The sequence below is a fragment of the Oncorhynchus kisutch genome, linkage group LG1, assembly GCF_002021735.2.
Source record: "Oncorhynchus kisutch isolate 150728-3 linkage group LG1, Okis_V2, whole genome shotgun sequence".
Lineage (NCBI taxonomy): Eukaryota > Metazoa > Chordata > Actinopteri > Salmoniformes > Salmonidae > Oncorhynchus > Oncorhynchus kisutch.
In genome coordinates this window covers 55,415,496-55,434,359 of record NC_034174.2, presented here as the reverse complement: position 1 = coordinate 55,434,359, position 18,864 = coordinate 55,415,496, and the positions used below count along the sequence as shown (strand labels likewise).

Below are 18,864 nucleotides of genomic sequence, written 5' to 3'. Positions count from 1 at the left end.
CGAGCAGTTGCCATACCAAGCATTGATGCAACCCGTCAGGATTCTCTTGATGGTGCAGCTGTAGAACCTTTTGAGGATCTGAGGACCCATGCCAAATCTTTTCAGTCTCCTGAGAGGTAATAGGTTTTGTCGTGCCCTCTTCACGATTGTCTTGGTGTGCTTGGACCATGTTAGTTTGTTGGTAATGTGGACGCCAAGGAACTTGAATCTCTCAACCTGCTCCACTACAGCCTCGTCGATGAGAATGGGGGCGTGCTCGGTCCTCCTTTTCCTGTAGTCCACAATCATCTCCTTTGTCTTGATCACGTTGAGGGAGAGGTTGTTGTCCTTGCACCACACAGTCAGGTCTCTGACCTCTTCTCGTCGATGTCGGTGATCAGGCCTACTAATGTTGTGTCATCGGCAAACTTAATGATGGTGTTGGAGTCGTCCTTTCCCGGGCAGTCATGAGTGAACAGGGAGTACAGGAGAGGACTGAGCACGCACACCTGAGGAGCTTCCGTGTTGAGGATCAGCGTGGCAGATGTGTTGTTACCTACCCTTAACACCTGGGGGCGGACCGTCTGGAAGTCCCGGATCCAGTTGCAGAGGGAGGTGTTTAGTCCCAGGGTCCTTAGTTTAGTGATGAGCTTTGAGGGCACTATGGTGTTGAACGCTGAGCTGTAGTCAATGAATAGCATTCTCACATAGGTGTTCCTTTTGTCCAGGTGGGAAAGGGCAGTGTGGAGTGCAATAGAGATTGCATCATCTGTGGATCTGTTGGGGCGGTATGCAAATTGGAGTGGTTCTAGTGTTTCTGGGATAATGGTGTTGATGCGAGCCATGACCAGCATTTCAAAGCACCTCATGGCTACAGACATGAGTGCTACGGGTTGGTAGTCATTTAGGCAGGTTACCTTACTGTTCTTGGGCACAGGGACTATGGTGGTCTGCTTGAAACATGTTGGTATTACAGACAGGGAGAGGTTGAAAATGTCAGTGAAGACACTTGCCAGTTAGCGCATGCTCGCAGTACACGTCCTGGTAAGCCGTCTGGCCCTTTGGCCTTGTGAATGTTGACCTGTTTAAAAGTCTTCTGCACATTGGCTGCAGAGAGCGTGATCACACAGTCATCCGGATTAGTTGCTTATTCTCTGCTGGGCACGCAATATCAAGTGTGCCTATAGGCTATTTGGTGTGGTCTCAATCAAATGATCCATAGCCTATAGGCTACGACGTGCCTGATCTGAGAAGCACAGAGCAAAGTTATATTTCTAAGATAGCTGCAATGGTCAAATAATTATTCAGAATTGTATTATTTATTAGGCCTAGTCCCCAAAAATCTATATATTGTGCGTGGACTAGCCTATAGCCTATATTCTGTTCAGTTTGAGAAGGAGAGCGTGAAGATGAGAAGGCGGACCGGAGGTCAACTTTGATAGCTACCTACTACTATAATTGATTTGAATGAAAACAATATTTTTCTTGCCCTTGGTGTATTTGTCAGAATTATTGACCTCACAATAAGCCAGATTCAAGTAACTTTCAATGTGGTGCTGAAACTTGAAGCAGCAGTCGCAGCACAATCAATCGGAAATGGACAGCTTATGGTGCTGAAAGTAGGCAATTTTGGATGAGGTATAATTCATTTAAACTGTTTACATTTTAATTAGACTTTACTAACAACACGAGGGCTTTGTGTTGGAGCCTATTTCTTCCTATTTAAGAAATAAGAGGTAGGCCTACCTGTTTGACAGACAAAATTAGGCTATAGGCTGATATATCCATAGATTTGTTTGCCAATTCCTCCGCCCACCATGTGCTTTCTAAATAGCTGACCTCTGTGTCAGTGAAGGACTCCGATGCATATGGGCATATCATTGTTTAGTTTCTTTGACATTCAGAGGATGAACTACAACCTTCTATAGCCAAGGAAACAAAAAAGTACTTTGCTTGAGAAGTCATCTTATTCTGTCACTATCAATTGATGAAGCTATTCACTTTCTGCACTATAGAAAATGGTTAAAACCAAACAGCTTTTAGGGAAACACCTTCTGTCATTGGGTTAAGCCATGGAAGAAGAGTAGCCAGCAGTTAAAGCTTAAATGTTTCTGTGTCGGTAGGCTTACTGTCTGGGGTGGAAAGGCAGGCCAAACTTTTGAAAGTACCATGCTCAGATTCTTACCGACGCAAACAAGACACACTGATTTGGCATTGGAGAAATATGATAAGATAAACTCATAGGCCTATCTCTCTGTCCATTCTTAGTCTGTAATTTCAGTAAATTGTGTGGTAGCCTATTAAAAAAGATTCTGCTTTTGCTATGAAGATCTTTCCACCCTTACTCTTGTCCATGGTGGACTGTGAACCCACAACCTTCTGGCCTGCAGCCCTGTACACTGTCAAAATTCCTGCGTTACCATGTAATGCTTACAGGACGAAGAACTGTTCCTAAAATGGCATATCAAAGGCTCTGGTCTGTCCAAGAAGTGAGGGTAACCGGTAAGGATGTTCTCTGCTATCGACTTTTTATGTTTTAATAATTATTTTGAGTATAGGGCAAGGTCACTTGTTTTTCTTTTCAAGCATTCAGGAAGGATTTAGGTCAAATATATTTTGCTGAGGGAGGGTGATCCATTTTCATTTCAGAGAGGTCCCATTTTCTCCATGTAATCCTTATTATAAATAACGTTCAAGTTATGATAAATCTGGTGATATTGTGTCACCCATAAAATGGTGCCAGAGAAGAAGGCAGATGTTTTACATGTCCCCAACCGATTGTGTTTTTTTGCTCGTTTATTTGCGTTTTTTATAACTTATTATTTTACTTATTTTGTACATAATGTTGCCGCTACCGTCTCTTATGACAAAAATAACTCTGGACATCAGGGCTGTGATTACTCACCACGGACTGGCAGAATAGTTTTTTTCCTTTAACGAGTCGGACGAGCCCGACGCAAACGATATACTGCTTTCTCGGGAACAGGCCTAGATCCCCGTAATTTGCGTGAAGAGGAAGCGGAGAAAAGGGGGCCAAAGGGCGTGCAGCTGTTATTTACAAAAATACATAGTCTGACGCCCCTTGTCTTACAAGAGGCCGCTGTTCTATCCTGCTGGTACAGCGTATAACCACCCAGCTGTATGTTGATATTGTCGTTGTTCAGCCACAACTCTGTGAAACATAAGATATTATAGTTGGTAGTTTCATCTTGCGCGTAGGTCATCGATTTTATTCTCCAAGGATTGCACGTTTACTTGCAGACCGTCAGGATGTCCAGGACCCAGTTGTACAGAGTGGGGTCGAGACCCAGGGTTTGGAGGGTACTATGGTGTTAAATGCTGAGCTGTAGTCAATGAACAGCATTCTTATATAGGTATTCCTCTTGTCCAGATGGGTTAGGGCAGTGTGCCAGAAGTGCCGGACTGTTCTCTCTGCTACCACACGGCAAGCGGTACCGGAGTGCCAAGTGTAGGTCCAAGAGGCTTCTAAACTGCTTCTACCCCTAAGTGTCACGCTTGTTGAAATGAGTGGACCAAGGCGCTGCATGCGTAGAGTTCCACATTATATTTAATAGTGAAACCTACAACTAAAAAAACAACAAAGAATATAACAAACGTGCATTATTGCAGTGCTCAAGACGCACTGTAGATACAGCGCGTAGAGCCGGTGCAGGATATCCTGGACCCTGGAGGTGTACCGGAGACCAGGAGCGCTGAGTAGGCACAACCCGTCGCGTGGTCGCTAACCCCGGTGTCGTCGTTGTTCCTCCCTCGCTGCCTCCATCTGCTCCCATGGCACAACAAATCCCACAACAAACAGGTGGGAAAAGGCTGCCTAAATATGATCCCCAACCATGAAGCACGGGGGTGGTTAGGGGCTTGTAGGTAAGCATTTCACTGTAAGGTACACCTGTTGTATTCAGAGCATGTGTCTAATATCATTTGATTTGATAAGATGTCTATTATGCGGGTGACATCAGCAATGGATGTAATGTATTGTAATCTGGTGGCATACTACACTGAAGTGGGTGCACCACGTCTGCGGTGTGTGTGTGTGGGACTGGATCAATGTCATGATGTGTGTGTGCCACATGACTTTGCGGAGTGGACAAGAGAGGGAAAAGGGCACGCAGGTCATTTAATGTCATAGGACAAAGTAATAACAATCCAGTAGTGTGTTTGAAGAGGGGCTGGTGATAGGACGTGCTGCGCTTATAAAACCCTAGAGCACTTTTTATCTCCTCTAATCTAGTATGCACTGCAGTTTCACAGTCATAGACAATGTCCCAAATGTCCCTGACTATGTCGCTGTTCGCTACATAGTTCACTACTTTTGACCAGATTACTATGGGCTGTGGTCAGTGCACTATATAGGTAATAGCTTGCCATTTGGGGCGCAGGGTTTCACTTCAGACAGATAACTCTCTTCAGGGCTTTCAAGGCTTATGTTTTTAACAGATCCAGCATTTAACACATGCTCTTACCCAGAGAGACTTGCACAGTGAGTGCATACAGTGAAATAAGTGGAACAGCTGCTTTTGATGAGCAACGGCATAAAGTTTAGCATTATATGCAAAATACTTCCACAGTGCTCCCATAGAAGAAAGTGTGAAACTCAAATGTTTCAGAAAAAATGCTAAACACTTTCAAAGCGATCTGGAAAGAGAGTGCTGTTAGAGAGAGTCAAGTGTACAACTTGAGTATGTTCTAAATCAAATTGTATTTGTCACATGTGCCCGAATAGAACAGGTGTAGACCTTACAGTGAAAGGCTTACTTACCTTACATACCCAACCTTACATACCCAACAATGTAGTTTTAAGAAAAATACCCCCAAAAATAAGAAATAAAGTAACAAATAATTAAAGAGCAGCAGTAAAATAACAATAGGGAGGCTATATACAGGGGGTACCGGTACAGAGTCAATGTGCATGGGCACCAGTTAGTCGAGGTAATTGAGGTAATATATACATATGTGTAGAGTTATTAAAGTGACTTATGCATAGATAACAACAGAGGGTTGGGGAGCGCAATGCAAGTAGTCTGGGTAGCCATTTGATTAGATGTTCAGTCGTAGAAGCTGTTTAGAAGCCTCTTGGACCTAGACTTGGCGCTCCAGTACCGCTTGCCGTGCGGTAGCAGAGAGAACACAAATGGCACCCTAATACCTACATAGGGCCTCTTTACACTACAATACTTTGAAGACACGTACTATTACCAGGAAAAAATACATTTGGAGTGTAAAGAAATTGGTCTGTACCACACCACTTGTAGTGATTCCTGGCTAATCTCTGTAGCCATCCAGCTAAATACAAGCAACTGGCTAAACTAAAAGACAAGACCTTACCTCTTCTGAGATGTTTCGGTTTGATTCCCGGTACTTGGCATAAGAGCTCAGCCAAGATTGCATGAAGTAAAAAGGCTGCACCGTTTTACCACTACCACTCCATCCCAAATATCCTCATTGTCCCCTGAGCAAAATTAGCCTACATTTAGGCTATTGTTTATATGTTTATTTCCAACTATGTTGAGGTAAAAATCAGAGTAGAATGCTTTTATGGATGTCAACCCCAATAAATGTTCATGTCATCGTCATCAATCAACTGCAATGCAGTTTAAAAGTACTTTGATTACCAACACCGAATTATGTGTGCTAGCTATGCTACCAGCTTATACACATGGGAGTTAGGATTTAGCAGTCACTATTTCTAAACTTCTAAATGTTTTCCAGTGAAAACAGCCAACAATATCCTAATCGGATTTTAGTAACCACATTGTAGGACTTTTATAATACATCAGGAATTATGAATTTGATAAATATCCACCTTGTTAGATCAGATTTGTTGAATGTGTGCCAATCCAGCATTCTTCTGTTCTACACTTTCTGCATTCCATTTACCTCTTTACCACATCTACCCCATTACCTCCCCGATCTCTTTCCAGGAGTTCAAAAATGTTTAGTGTCTTTGAATTCCCTACACGAGTTATCATACATATGTTTTTATTTGTGAACCTGTTCTGATTGCCTTTTGTGAAATTTCTCTGTTTGTTGTCAAGGAAGTTGTCAAGGAAGTGAGTTTGTGTTTATAAGGGATGTATTGCCCCTCCTAGCATCAACCAATCATGTCACCATTTTCTTTACAGAATTTGGGAGGCGCACAGCAATGTGGTATGGAGTTTGATTTGGCCTCCGCAAGCCTCCAGTTGTGTCACACCCTCTGTACGGAGCCTCCGGACCTCATTGTCGGATCAAGAATAAATTGGCTTTAACTCTCAACAGTAAGTTGAGAACAATACTGAGTTCCCAATTATTTGTTCTTATTCAAATGTTTTTTGTTGTTGTCCGGACATCGGTGTCCTCATATGTAGTCACGTCCCTGTGAATGACCTCTACATTTGAGCAAAAAAGGAATTGATTGAGGAACTTTGCCTCATGCTGTTGCAATCAGAGGAAAACCAGATCCACAGCACCAGGAAATTACCTTGGAGAGCGGATACGACCAGAACTACACATTGACAGTTCTATCCTCAGCTGTAGCCTATTGGGATTATCTATTGCAACCAGATGGATCGTAACAGCCCATTGTGTTTTCATCCTCAGTTTCTATCAATCCATCCCTCCTCTCATCCTCCTCGACAACAAAGTCAGAGAAGCCAGTCCCTCCGTGGAACCTATGACGGCAGCCATGTGGCTCAAAAAGTACACTTCTGAGAGGCAGTTGCACCAGGAAGGTGGTGTGGGCTGCCGTGGCGGAAGCGACTGAGAGCACTGGTTGGCTGAAACCCTGTGGAGGTCTGCATCTGTTTCCTGTCCCTGGCTGGCCGCTAAGAGTTCTAGACAGGAGGGCGGGGGCCAAGTTTGTACAGCTGCACCGACTCCCATATGAAGAGGGGAGAGAGAGCGAGACAAAGAGAGGTAGATTTGATACCCCTCATAGGATACTAGAGTCCACTTTTATACTGAGCCAGTTTTTCCTCATGTCTTGTGTTTGGTAATCTGAAAATAGAGTGCACTAATTCTGAGGAGTTGCATGTTAAATCAAAGTATGTAGCAGAGGTGGTTCAGTAATGTTTGGCTGAAACCTGGTGTTAGCACCCAGTACCAGCAGACAACCCTATTTGGTCTGCCAAATACAGTGTATCCTTTCTGGTACTATCAAATACTTTAGCTGTGCTAGAATGAGCTTTTATTTTTTATCTTTATTTAACTAGGCAAGTCAGTTAAGTACAAATTCTTATTTACAATGACGGCCTACCCCAGCCAAACCCTAACCCGGACGATGCTGGGCCAATTGTGCGCCACCCTATGGGACTCCCAATCACGGCCGGTTGTCATACAGCCTGGAATCGAACCAGGGTCTGTAATGACGCCTCTAGCACTGAGATGCAGTGCCTTAGACCACTGCTCCACTCGGGAGCTTGCCTAGTAATGGAACCAAAAGTGCAAACTCCGCCCATCTGCCACTCCTGGCAGGCTCAAGCAAAAGTATATAAAACCAAGGTCTTTAGTGTTGTAGTATCCTGTGTGGAAGAGTTGATAAGAGTATGAAACTAGCGATGCCAGAGTCATGGGTTCAATTCCTCCTGGAATTGGCATATATGGCATTGGCATATATTATACACTATGTGTATTGTGCTGTACCTGTATGTTTGGTGTACTATTTGAACAGAGTCAGAACAATGACACTGATGAGGCTGACTCTGATAAAGTAACGGCCTATGTCTCAAATGGCACCCTATTCCCTATAGTTCACTCAAAAATAGTGCACTATATAGGGAATAGGGTGCCATTTGGAACACAGACATAGGGTAACTGGTTTCCTGGGACTCAGCAGTGACGCCTGTTATGGCAGCCTCATCAAAGGGGAGGAGAGGCAGGATGAGTCATGCTGACTGAGAGCATGAGACGCACAGCTGGTTACGTTCATATTTCAACCCACCGAGGCAGATCTGCCATTTCATCATAAGCCAGTGTCTGGGGCCTTGATCTCTGAGCAGGACTGTGCATCATTATTAGGCTGGAGATTCAGTAGTCTAGTATACACAGGAGTGAGCAATGGCCACTGTGTCGACATTGGGCATAGGCCGATTATTATGTTGTTATATTCAGTAGACAGCAATTTTCACAATGTTGCAGATAGATATTTTAAATAGCACTTTATGGTATGCTACATTAAATTGTTTGTTAATGGTTTAATGGTATTTTTCATATGGTTAATTACTAATTAGACACCAGTTTATTAGGTAAACCACCCCTTTCATGAAAATTGATCGCTCTTACAAACAGTGAGTCACGTGCCTGTGGCTATATGAAGCAGGCAGACAGGCATCAAGGCTTTCAGTTACTGTTCGATTAAACGTTAGAATTGGCAAAACGAGTGACCTAAGCGACTTTAAGAGTGGTATGATCATCGGTGCCAGGTGCGCCAGATCCAGTATCTCAGAAACAGCCGGCCTCCTGGGCTTTTCACACACGACAGTGTCTAGGGTTTACCCGAGAATGGAGCAACAAACAAAAAACATCCAGTCAGTGCCAGTCTTGTGGGCAAAAACAGCTAATTGATGAGAGAGGTCAAAGGAGAAGAATTGTGCAAGCTAACAGGCTGGCCACAAACAGACAAATAATGGCGCAGTACAAAAGTGGTGTGCAGAATGGCATCTCAGAATACACAACTCCTTGTCACAGATGGGCTATTGCAGCAGACGACCACACCAGGTTCCACTCCTATCAACAACAAAAAAGAAGTGGCTCCAGTGGCCAAGCGATCACCAACACTGGACAATTGAGGAGTGGAAAAACAGAGTCATGCTGATGGCAGAGTCAGGATTTGGCATATGCAGCATGAGTCCATGGAACCATCCTGCGTGGTGTCAACGGTACAGGCTGGTGGCGGTGGTGTACTGGTGTGGGGAATGTTTTTCTGGCACACATTAGATCCCTTGATACCAATTGAGCAACGATTGAACGCCACGCCCTGAAGAATTCAGGCTATTCTGGAGGCAAAGGGGGCTCTGACCAGGTACTAAATGTGTGTACCTAATTAACTGGCCACTGAGTGGTTGAAATTGTGTGATTATTGTGAAGCTTGCTAAATACTGAGCTTATGGTATATGTTTCAGATGTGACTACTACTGAAAATGTTATTAAGTTTTACTATCTCACTTTATTTGATTAACATGGGAATCCGAAAAGACTAAAGATGGACAAATCACCATACATTTTCTGTCTGGAATTCTTCTAAACATGTCAAAATAACCAATAAATATATGAGATATTGAATTTTTCATTAAAAGATTCATCTCCTCATAGCAGCCAATCTTTTCCTCAGGAAATGCAATTTGCTGTCAAATACCATATATAATGAATGTGGACATTGTTTTAAAACAAAAAGGGAAATTAATTTAATCATATAGCTTTTCAGGGAAACATACACAATGTGTATCACATGCATTTTTTGGGTATCAAATTATTATAACCCATGCATGTGTTTTGAGAAAAGTTGGACCCTTATCTACCCTTAAAGTAATGCATAACAAATTATTTGACGTGTATGTGTTTAGCTCGACGTTCCATCTAAAGAAAATCTGCATTTTGGGGAAAACAACATTCCTCTTGTGGAACGGTAAAACAAAATTACAGTAATAACCGCGTCGGTCTCATTTTGATTCCAATAGCACACATAGCTTTATTGAATCATTAGCTAAATACAAAAAAGTACAACATTGCAGCACATCAAGGGGGCAACCGGAGGCTTTCAGATACCAGTATAGATTGAACAGAGCCTTGACAATGCCATTCTCCAAACTGGAAATTAGAGCTTACCCTCTAAGAAAAAAAGGAGCTATCTAGAATCTTAAAGGGTTCTACGGCTGTCCCAATAGAAGAACCCTTTTTGGGTGCAAGTAGAACCCTTGAGAGTGTACATAGGGAATAGGGTGCTATTTGGGACACAGGCTTAATACAGCCTCCCAGGTGTGGCTGCTAACATGACAGCTGAAACGACCCCATCTTGAGTCAATGCTGCCAATTTCCTGTAACTGCTGACGGAAAGTGGCCAGACACCTTCTGTTCTTCATTATTGTAAAATCCTACTTACTGTGGCTAGACGTGTGGGCTAGCGGAATATCTATCTGTGGAAAAGCCGTCTGTCTTGGCCAAATTAAATCAAAAGCAAAAAAAGTAATGCACTGATTGTCTCCGAATCTCCTAGACTCGTAAAGTGTTTTAAAATTCTGTGGTCGTCTTTGGTTACGTAAGATTGATGTAAAGTATCAGCTTGGTTAACAACTCCCATTTCCCCTAGACACATATAATCAAAGTCACCACTCTAGATATTACATAATACACCATGCCCCTTCAGACAAATGTCTTGAAACTTGTCTGTTTCTAGCTCTTAGAAAACAACACTCTCATAGGATTTGCATAAGCAGACAATAGCAGAATGGAAATAATAAGAAAAAAATACACAACATTCAGACTGAGTTGTGAACAGTCAGATGTGATTTTGCTGAACCGAGGTGTATGTGCCTCTATATATAGAGGTCAAGTTCTTTAATGGCTTCTGTCAGTACTGGATTGGCTTCTCTCTCTCCCTGGGACATAATGACAGCACTCGACAAGCAGGGTGGGTGGGTCCCATGTGGTACCCTACTCCCTACATAGTGCACTACTTTTTACCAGATACTTTTTGTCCCTGGCTAAAAGTAGTGCACTTGGTAATAGGGTCCCATTTGGGACACAGAAGGGTGACTGCTATGTCATTTACTGAGAGTCCTGGCTGCTTGTTGGCTGTGTGGCCCTGAGTGTACCCGAACACAGCACAACTTCTATGTTCCACTGCAATTCCACATGAAATGGAGTCCCTTGCCTTTAAAGACCAGCAAATGCGTAAGTCAAAAGGATATGGAATAAGACAAGAGTGTCAAGTCATTCCCCATTTACACTAATGTGAACCCACTGATTATCTATAATTTAAACATATTACATCTACAGTGGCTTGCAAAAGTATTCACCCCCTTGGCATTTTCCCTATTTTGTTGCCTTACAACCTGGAATTAAAATATATTTTTTTGGGGGGGGGGGAATGTATCATTTGATTTACACAACATGCCTACCACTTTGAAAATGCAAAATATTTATTGTGAAACAAACAAGAAAAAATAAAAATGGAGCGTGGACAACTATTCACCCCCCCCAATTCAATACTTTGTAGAGCCACCTTATGCAGCAATTACAGCTGCAAGTCTCTTGGGGTATGTCTCTATAAGCTTGGCACATCTAGCCACTAGGATTTTTGCCCATTCTTCAAGGCAAAACTGCTCCAGCTCCGTCAAGTTGGATGCGTTCTGCTGGTATACAGCAATCTTTAAGTCATACCACATATTCTCAATTGGATTGAGGTCTGCTTTGACTAGGCCATTCTTTGACATTTAAATGTTTCCCCTTAAACCAATTGAGTGTTGCTTTAGCAGTATACTTAGGGTCATTGTCCTGCTGGAAGGTGAACCTCCGTCCCAGCTTAAATCTCTGGGAGATAAACAGGTTTCCCTCAAGAATTTCCCTGTATTTAGCGCCATCCTTCAATTCTGACCAGTTTCCCAGTCCCTGCCAATGAAAAACATCCCCACAGCATGATGCTGCCACCACCATGCTTCACTGTGGGGATGGTGTTCTTGGGGTGATGAGGTGTTGGATTTGTGCCAGACATAGCATTTTCCTTGATGGCCAAAAAGCTCAATTTTAGTCTCATCTGACCAGAGTATCTTCTTTCATATGTTTGGGGAGTTTCTCACATGCCTTTTGGCGAACATCAAACGTGTTTGCTATTTTTTTCTTTAAGCAATGGCTTTTTCTGGCCACTCTTCCGTGAAGCCCAGCTCTGTAGAGTGTACGGCTTAAAATGGTCCTATGGACAGATACTCCAATCTCCTCTGTGGAGCTTTGCAGCTCCTTCAGGGTGGTCTTTGGTCTCTTTGTTGCCTCTGATTAATGCCGTCCTTGCCTGGTACATGAGTTTTGGTGGGCGACCTTCTCTTGGCATGTTTGTTGTGGTGCCATATTCTTTCAATTTTTTAATAATGGATTTAATGGTGCTCCGTGGGATGTTCAAAGTTTATAACGCAACCCTGATCTGTACTTCTCCACAACTTTGTCCCTGGCCTATTTGGAGAGCTCCTTGGTCTTGCTTGGTGGTGCCCCTTGCTTAGTGGTGTTGCAGACTCTGGGACCTTTCAGAACAGGTGTACTTTCTGTGACGACATACTGAGATCATGTCACAGATCATGTGACACTTGCACACAGGTGGACTTTATTTAACTAATAATGTGACTTCTGAAGGTAATTGGTTGCACCAGATCTTATTTAGGGGCTTCATAGCAAAGGGGGTAAATACATATGCACGCATAACTTTTCAGTTTTATTTAATTTTTGGGATTTTTTGAAACAAGTACATTTTTTCACTTCACCAATTTGGACTATTTTGTGTATGTCCATTACATGAAATCAAAATACAAACCCATTTAAATTACAGGTTGTAATGCAACAAAATAGGAAAAAAGCCAAGGGGGATGAATACTTTTGCATGGCACTGTATCACCAAATTAGGAGTATCTGGATCCTAGATCAGTGGACCAGTCCTCTTTCAATTTTTAAATATCTAATTTCTTTAATAAAAGGCTGCAAAATGTCCTTTCAATTTAGCTTAATCCAAATGCCAGCCAGAAGGGGATACTGTAAAAACCTCCCCAATCAACAGAGCACAAATGGCAAAACACGTGGAGTTGTGTCGCCATGGTGAAGCAGTAATCTTTCCCTCTGCCTTTTGCCTGTTAATTGGTACGTGGGAGTGTGTTCGTGTTTCTGTACGTGTGCGTGCATGCATGCATGCGTGTGTGCGTGCGAGTGGTGTGTGGGTGTGCATGCGTGCATGTGAAAGTAGGTTTGTTAGGGGAGGGGAGCTAAAGGAATAGTTGAATTGTATTTTGATTTGAACATTTTGTGACATCTTCGAATTATGATCCCAATTTATATATGTTTTGTCTATAATTGTACATGTGCACTGTGACCTCAGGTATGTCATCACAGAAAGTGGATAATTACTAGAAATATATGTTTAAAAAACGTCTGACTACAGGCTATGTTCCAATGGTCATACTGTCACTTAGAATGCTTGCACACATTGCTTAATTCTAAGTAGTATGCTAATGTGGATATTGGAACTGAGTCTACTATGCGTAATTTCAGGGTAATGCTTTGTAATAACATGTTTGCATAATAACCTCAGCTATACCGTCTGTCAATATCTAGCATTCACTTTGCTGATACACAAATACCCCCTGCAACAGCAAACCACCATGTCCATCCCAAATGACACCCTATTCCCTGCATTGTGCACTACTTTTGACCAGAACCCTATGGGCCCTGGTCAAAAGTAGTGCACTATAAAGGGAATAGGGTGCCATCTGGGACACATTCCTTATCTTCACCTTCAACAAATGTTTGAGGGAGAGAAAGTTACTTTGACATTGAAAGTCTCCTGATTTGTGCCGCTGGTGTAATGGTATCATGGAAGATTCCCATTCTTTCAACCCGAGTTTGATTCCCGGACAGCGCACAATTTTTGGGGTGGCAGGTAGTCTAGTGGTTAGAGCATTGGGCCAGTAACCGAAAGGTTCCTAGATTGAATCCCCGAGCTGACAAGGTAAAAATCTGTCCCTGAACAAGGCAGTTAACCTACTGTTCCCTGGTAGGCCATCATTATAAATAAGAATGTGTTCTTAACTGACTTGCCTAGTTAAATAAAAGTTCATTTAACCACCTGAAAGCGGCAGACAGACAAAAGTCTTCAGAAAACCTTTTCAAGCATCTACCCACGCACCGAGACACCAGGCACCTTTTATAATCCACGCAGAGTCAGGCAATCTGACAAACATTCATTACATTTGTACTTTCTTTTTTTGGGGGCACTACTGTCTAGACAATGTCTCTGTCTGCATAAATGCATTAGCTCACTCACACTGCCACATCACACGCTCTTGTCTGATGCTCCGGACCACCGACAGTGTCATGTGGGTCAACTGATTCTGACCACATGAAGAAAGACAAACAGAGAGGCTTTATTTCTCCTTAAAAAGCCTCCATACTTTATGTATCTATCAGCTGTTCACTCCAATTAAATTTTCCAGTCTCAGCTTTCACCTGATAATACTCTCCCTTTATCCCTTGGCTTCAAGGGGAGAGACGAAAATGCTGTTTTTACTCAACACCACAATTTATCTCTCTCCTTCTGCTTTCCCACTGTTATTTCCACACCCCCCTCCCCTTCCCCCCTTCATTTCCCTCTCTGTCTCCCTCCCTCTATCTCTCTCTCTATCCGTCCACCACCGATGCATCATGCGTCCTGCGGCTCCCTCTACTCTGAAACACAGGGTTGCTTGGGGTCTCTGTCTGCGACAAACAAGGGAGCGACGCTCACCCAAAACATCCACCAAACAGAGGCAGGTCTGTCTGTCTGTCTGCACAGGGAGTAAAAAACACCAAAATCACATTAATCCCATCAGCTGCCTGGGCCTGGCTCGTCACGAGGAAACTCAAGAAGTGGTGTCCCAAATGGGACCCTATTCCCTATATAGTGCATTACTTTTGACCAGGGCCCATAGGGCTCTGGTCAAATGTAGTGAACTATGTAGGGAATAGGGTGCCATTTGGGACACAGACAGACTTAGAGCCCCCCCCCACCCTCCAACTCAATTACCCCTGGGTGTTGTGAAGGTCACCACAGGATCTGGGTGTTAAGGAGACAGACTGCAGTGCAGTGGGTTTGTTCAGGACATGACTAGGCAAAGTTAAGAGCCAGACTCTATTGGTTGTAAATTTGTACATTTAAGGTTAACTGCTCCTTAGAACCAACTTCTGTGGTTTTAAACAGCCTATGTCACATCGATATGAGTCAGAAACATTAATTCTAGTGTCAAAATGGACTACAAAGTGTATATAGGATAAAGGATATAGGATAAATATATAGGATAAAGTCAGTCTGGTCCAAACCTGAGTTTTGTAAGTGAGTTCGTCACGGCTTACTGGCGATTTAGGGCAGATGGCCAGGATATGGATTAGCGTTACATCTGACTAACTTCTACATGGGCTGTCAACTGTCAAACCTGAAACTGGTGTGTTGCTATGTTTTGTTAGCTAGCTACATGTCATTATTTGATAGGCTATGCCGCTATGATACTAGGCTATGATACTGTGATGTACCTAACTAGCTAAATACATAGCCTATACCTAACATGTAATGTGAGAGGAAGATTTGCATAGCTAACATTGTACCTGAAGACAGGTTTGATCCCTGCCAACTAGAGGTAGCTAGATAGTTCATAATCAAGCAAACCTGACAACATGTTTGATGCATGTCGCCAGCTTGCTTTCAGTAATGTTTCAACTCAAACAGGCTAGCAACTGTAAGATCCCTGCTAAATAATCAAGCAAACTAGCTACCCACTGGGCACACTGGTTGAATCAATGTTGTTTCCATGTCCTTTAAATTATGTTGAACCAACGTGAAATAGACGTTGGTGTCTGTGCCCAGTGGATAGCTAGCATTTGAGGACTTCAGCTGACCCCAAAAAATATGCCAACAAACAACAACATTATTGTGTATTTTCTATGTAAAAAAAACAACAACAACAAATCACCAGAGAAGGAGGCTGGGGCAAAACACAAGTCTCTTTTCAGAGTAATGGAGGACACAACCACCATTGATAATGTAATCAGTACTGTGTGTGTTTGTCTTGTATGTTGTAAGGAGGTGCCCCCCCCCATCCATGGTGCTGCAATGGACTACTCCTGGACCAGGGTGAGTAATGTCAACCAGTCAGTACCATGCTGGCACATGTCCATTGTGAAATAGCTGTGAATCATAATCTCAACCGTGTATTTACTGTTGGCTTCCAAGACTGTATGGTGACAGTCTTTCTCTCTCTCTCCCTCTCTTTCTCTGTGATAGGAGCTGGGTTGGATCTTTAAGTCAGACTCCTTCATGACTAGTATCTGTGATGAGAGGGGCCTGGATCTATTGCCGCCTACAAACACCTCAGAAGGGACAAAAAGTGATTACTAATAAGACAGAACATCACAAGTGTTTAGTAATCTCAGAATCAGCTTTACCTTAACTTCAAAAACGCGTAGTCTCAAATAGCCGCCTGTCCCTTTTAATAGCCGGACAATGTCACACATTTCAGGTAAAAATAAACGCCTGTTTCAAATAAACGCCTGGTCTAAATGAATTGTTTACAAGGGTACCATGAATTGTTTGAGGTTTAATGTTTGATTTGTTACATTAAATAATTCAGTAATTACTCAAATTATGGCAATCATGCGTTTGTATCGCCAGTAAGAAACTGTTAGCCATTAGCAGCTAACAACTGCTAGCTAACCGGCAAGTAAAAAACAGTCAACAAGTTCAGGAGTACCGACCCCTAAAAACTGTAATATCGTCCTATAGTAAGAACGGATTAAAAGGGCACAGTCAAAAGAGGATAATAATTATTCTGTCATGGAAAAGTTTTTAAATGTTTTTATAAAGGCATACTAAGACAAAAGAAATGTGACAGTGTGAAAATTATTACACATGGTGCAGGAAATGATTAAATTGACAAATGCTGGAAGTGGATGTTGGAAATAAACAATTAACTATGCAAATTAACAATTGTGTAACGAGTGCGCTGAGAGTCGGGAAGCAAGTACAGGGAGTGAGTGTTTTAATAAATAAACAAACCAATAAACATGAAACACAAACAACGCAATTACACCTGAGGAAAGAACCAAGGGGAGTGACAGATATAGGGAAGATAATCAAGGAGTTGATGGAGTCCAGGTGAGTGTCATGAGGCGCTGGTGCGCTTGACGATGGTGACAGGTGTGCGGGATAATCAGCAGCCTGATGACCTAGAGGCCGGAGAGGGAGTATACGTGACCCAAAAGCTTTGTGCATTAAGGAAGTAGACACCTGGCTCAAATGGAAGGCTGTCTCTACGCCTGTTGTGTTCAGTGATTTAAGCAAATAAACGCCTGGGCTGGTAATAGATTTTTTTGAGGGGTATTTACCAAACACATTTGCATGTACAGGAATTTGTTGTTATTTTGTCCCTATATTCATTGTTTTTGGCTAGATTTGTTTTGGAAGGTGGTGTAACCTGAACATCGCTAGTTCAAGCCCCATGTGAAAAGCGGCAATTTTTGTTTTTGGTTGGTTTGGTTATATGACGGCTAAAGTCAGGATTTTGACAAGATAAGTCACTCAAGTTATAATTCCATATCTCTGTCAAAGTCCAAATCTGACGTTATAGGCATGTTGGACAAACGTCTAATAATGCAGTGAGTTGATGAGATCTTATTGCCCTCAGCTGTAAGCAAGCAACTCAAAGACTACTACAATCATTACATTATTTAAGTGCACTCAAAAAGTCGTGTCAGAATGTAATAGAGTTTAGATTAATTGGAACAGTGATTATTGTAAGTCAGTGCTTCTACATCTTTACTTTTGTTCCTCTGCTAAAATATGAAATACAAAGTTGGTACATTCGGCTCGAAGGACCAATCCACTTTTTTACTGTTTTGTCTTCATAAAACTTGCTCCAACACCGTCTATGGCAAACTTCACACCTTGGATCACACATCCTCAGCATCACTATAGCATCTAAGCAATACTGGCGGAATCAAAATCTCACAAACACTGACAAACACTTACTCGATTATGTTCTCGGGGAAAGGTATGAGATATGAAACAAGTGTGAGTGGCGGGAACCAGGTCCAAATTCAAAGATGCCGGGTGTAGGCGCACTCCCACGAAATTAACCAGTGTGTCACGTCCTGACCTTAGTTCCTTTTTTATGTCTCTATTTTAGTTTGGTCAGGGCGTGAGTAGGCGTGGGCATTCTATGTGTTGTTCTATGTTTTTGTATTTCTGTGTTTGGCCTGGTATGGTTCCCAATCAGAGGCAGCTGTTTATCGTTGTCGCTGATTGAGAACCATACTTAGGCATCCTGTTTTCCCACTATGGGTTGTGGGTAGTTGTTTTCTGTCTTTGTATTAGTTACCAGACGGAACTGTTTCGTTTGTTCTTTTTGTTTACTTTGTATTGTAGTGTTCAGTTCAGTTTAATAAAATGACGAACACTTACCACGCTGCATATTGGTCCGATCCTTCTTACTCCTCCTCAGAAGTGCAGGAAAACCGTTACACAGTGACATAAAACCAGCACACCCCGGAACAATTGTTCCTTGTTACTCATCAAATCTCACAGTCCTGGGACAGAAGTTACAATTGTGTTACATATGTCCACGACAGCATATAAGTTACATGGTATGAGCCTTCTTCTATGTTAGAGATGCCATCTCTAACACTTTCTTCGGTCAGTTTTAACTCAAACATGTCCAGACATACAGTGGGGCAAAAAAGTATTTAGTCAGCCAACAATTGTGCAAAATACTTATTTTAGACCATAATTTGCCAATAAATTAATAAAAAATCCTACAATGTGATTTTCTGGATTTTTTTTTCTCATTTTGTCTGTCATAGTTGAAGTGTACCTATGATGAAAATGACAGGCCTCTCTCATCTTTTTAAGTGGGAGAATTTGCACATTTGGTGGCTGACTAAATACTTTTTTGCCCCACTGTACTTTCCAAAGTGCAATGTAAAAACACTGACAGAAAAAAATCTAGCTTCGTCGAGGGGAAATAATGAATTACAAAGTTTGCATTGTCCTATGAAGATCTCAGTGGGATAAATGAAGATTCATTTGTGAAAATGAAGTGTGCATAATAATGCATTCACAGTCTCTGGACCTCATCTGTCTGTTAACACAATATAACTGGCTCTCTCAGG

At 42.3% G+C, this 18,864-nt stretch overlaps 1 long non-coding RNA gene across 4 annotated transcripts in view; it reads left to right on the top strand.

The window, feature by feature from the left end:
• The window catches only part of LOC109891109 (uncharacterized), a 28,943-nt gene extending 10,779 nt beyond the window's left edge, over positions 1-18,164 (top strand). The window contains exons 3-7 of one of the 4 annotated variants that reach the window (XR_004210382.1): positions 6,123-6,257; positions 6,580-6,894; positions 14,406-14,478; positions 15,782-15,832; positions 15,983-16,785. This is a non-coding gene — a long non-coding RNA (uncharacterized LOC109891109). Of the gene's footprint in view, positions 1-6,122; positions 6,258-6,579; positions 6,895-14,405; positions 15,833-15,982 lie in introns of all 4 variants that reach the window. The other 3 variants (XR_004210380.1, XR_002255492.2, XR_004210381.1) reach the window with 3 other exon arrangements.
• Positions 18,165-18,864: the final 700 nt, after the last annotated feature.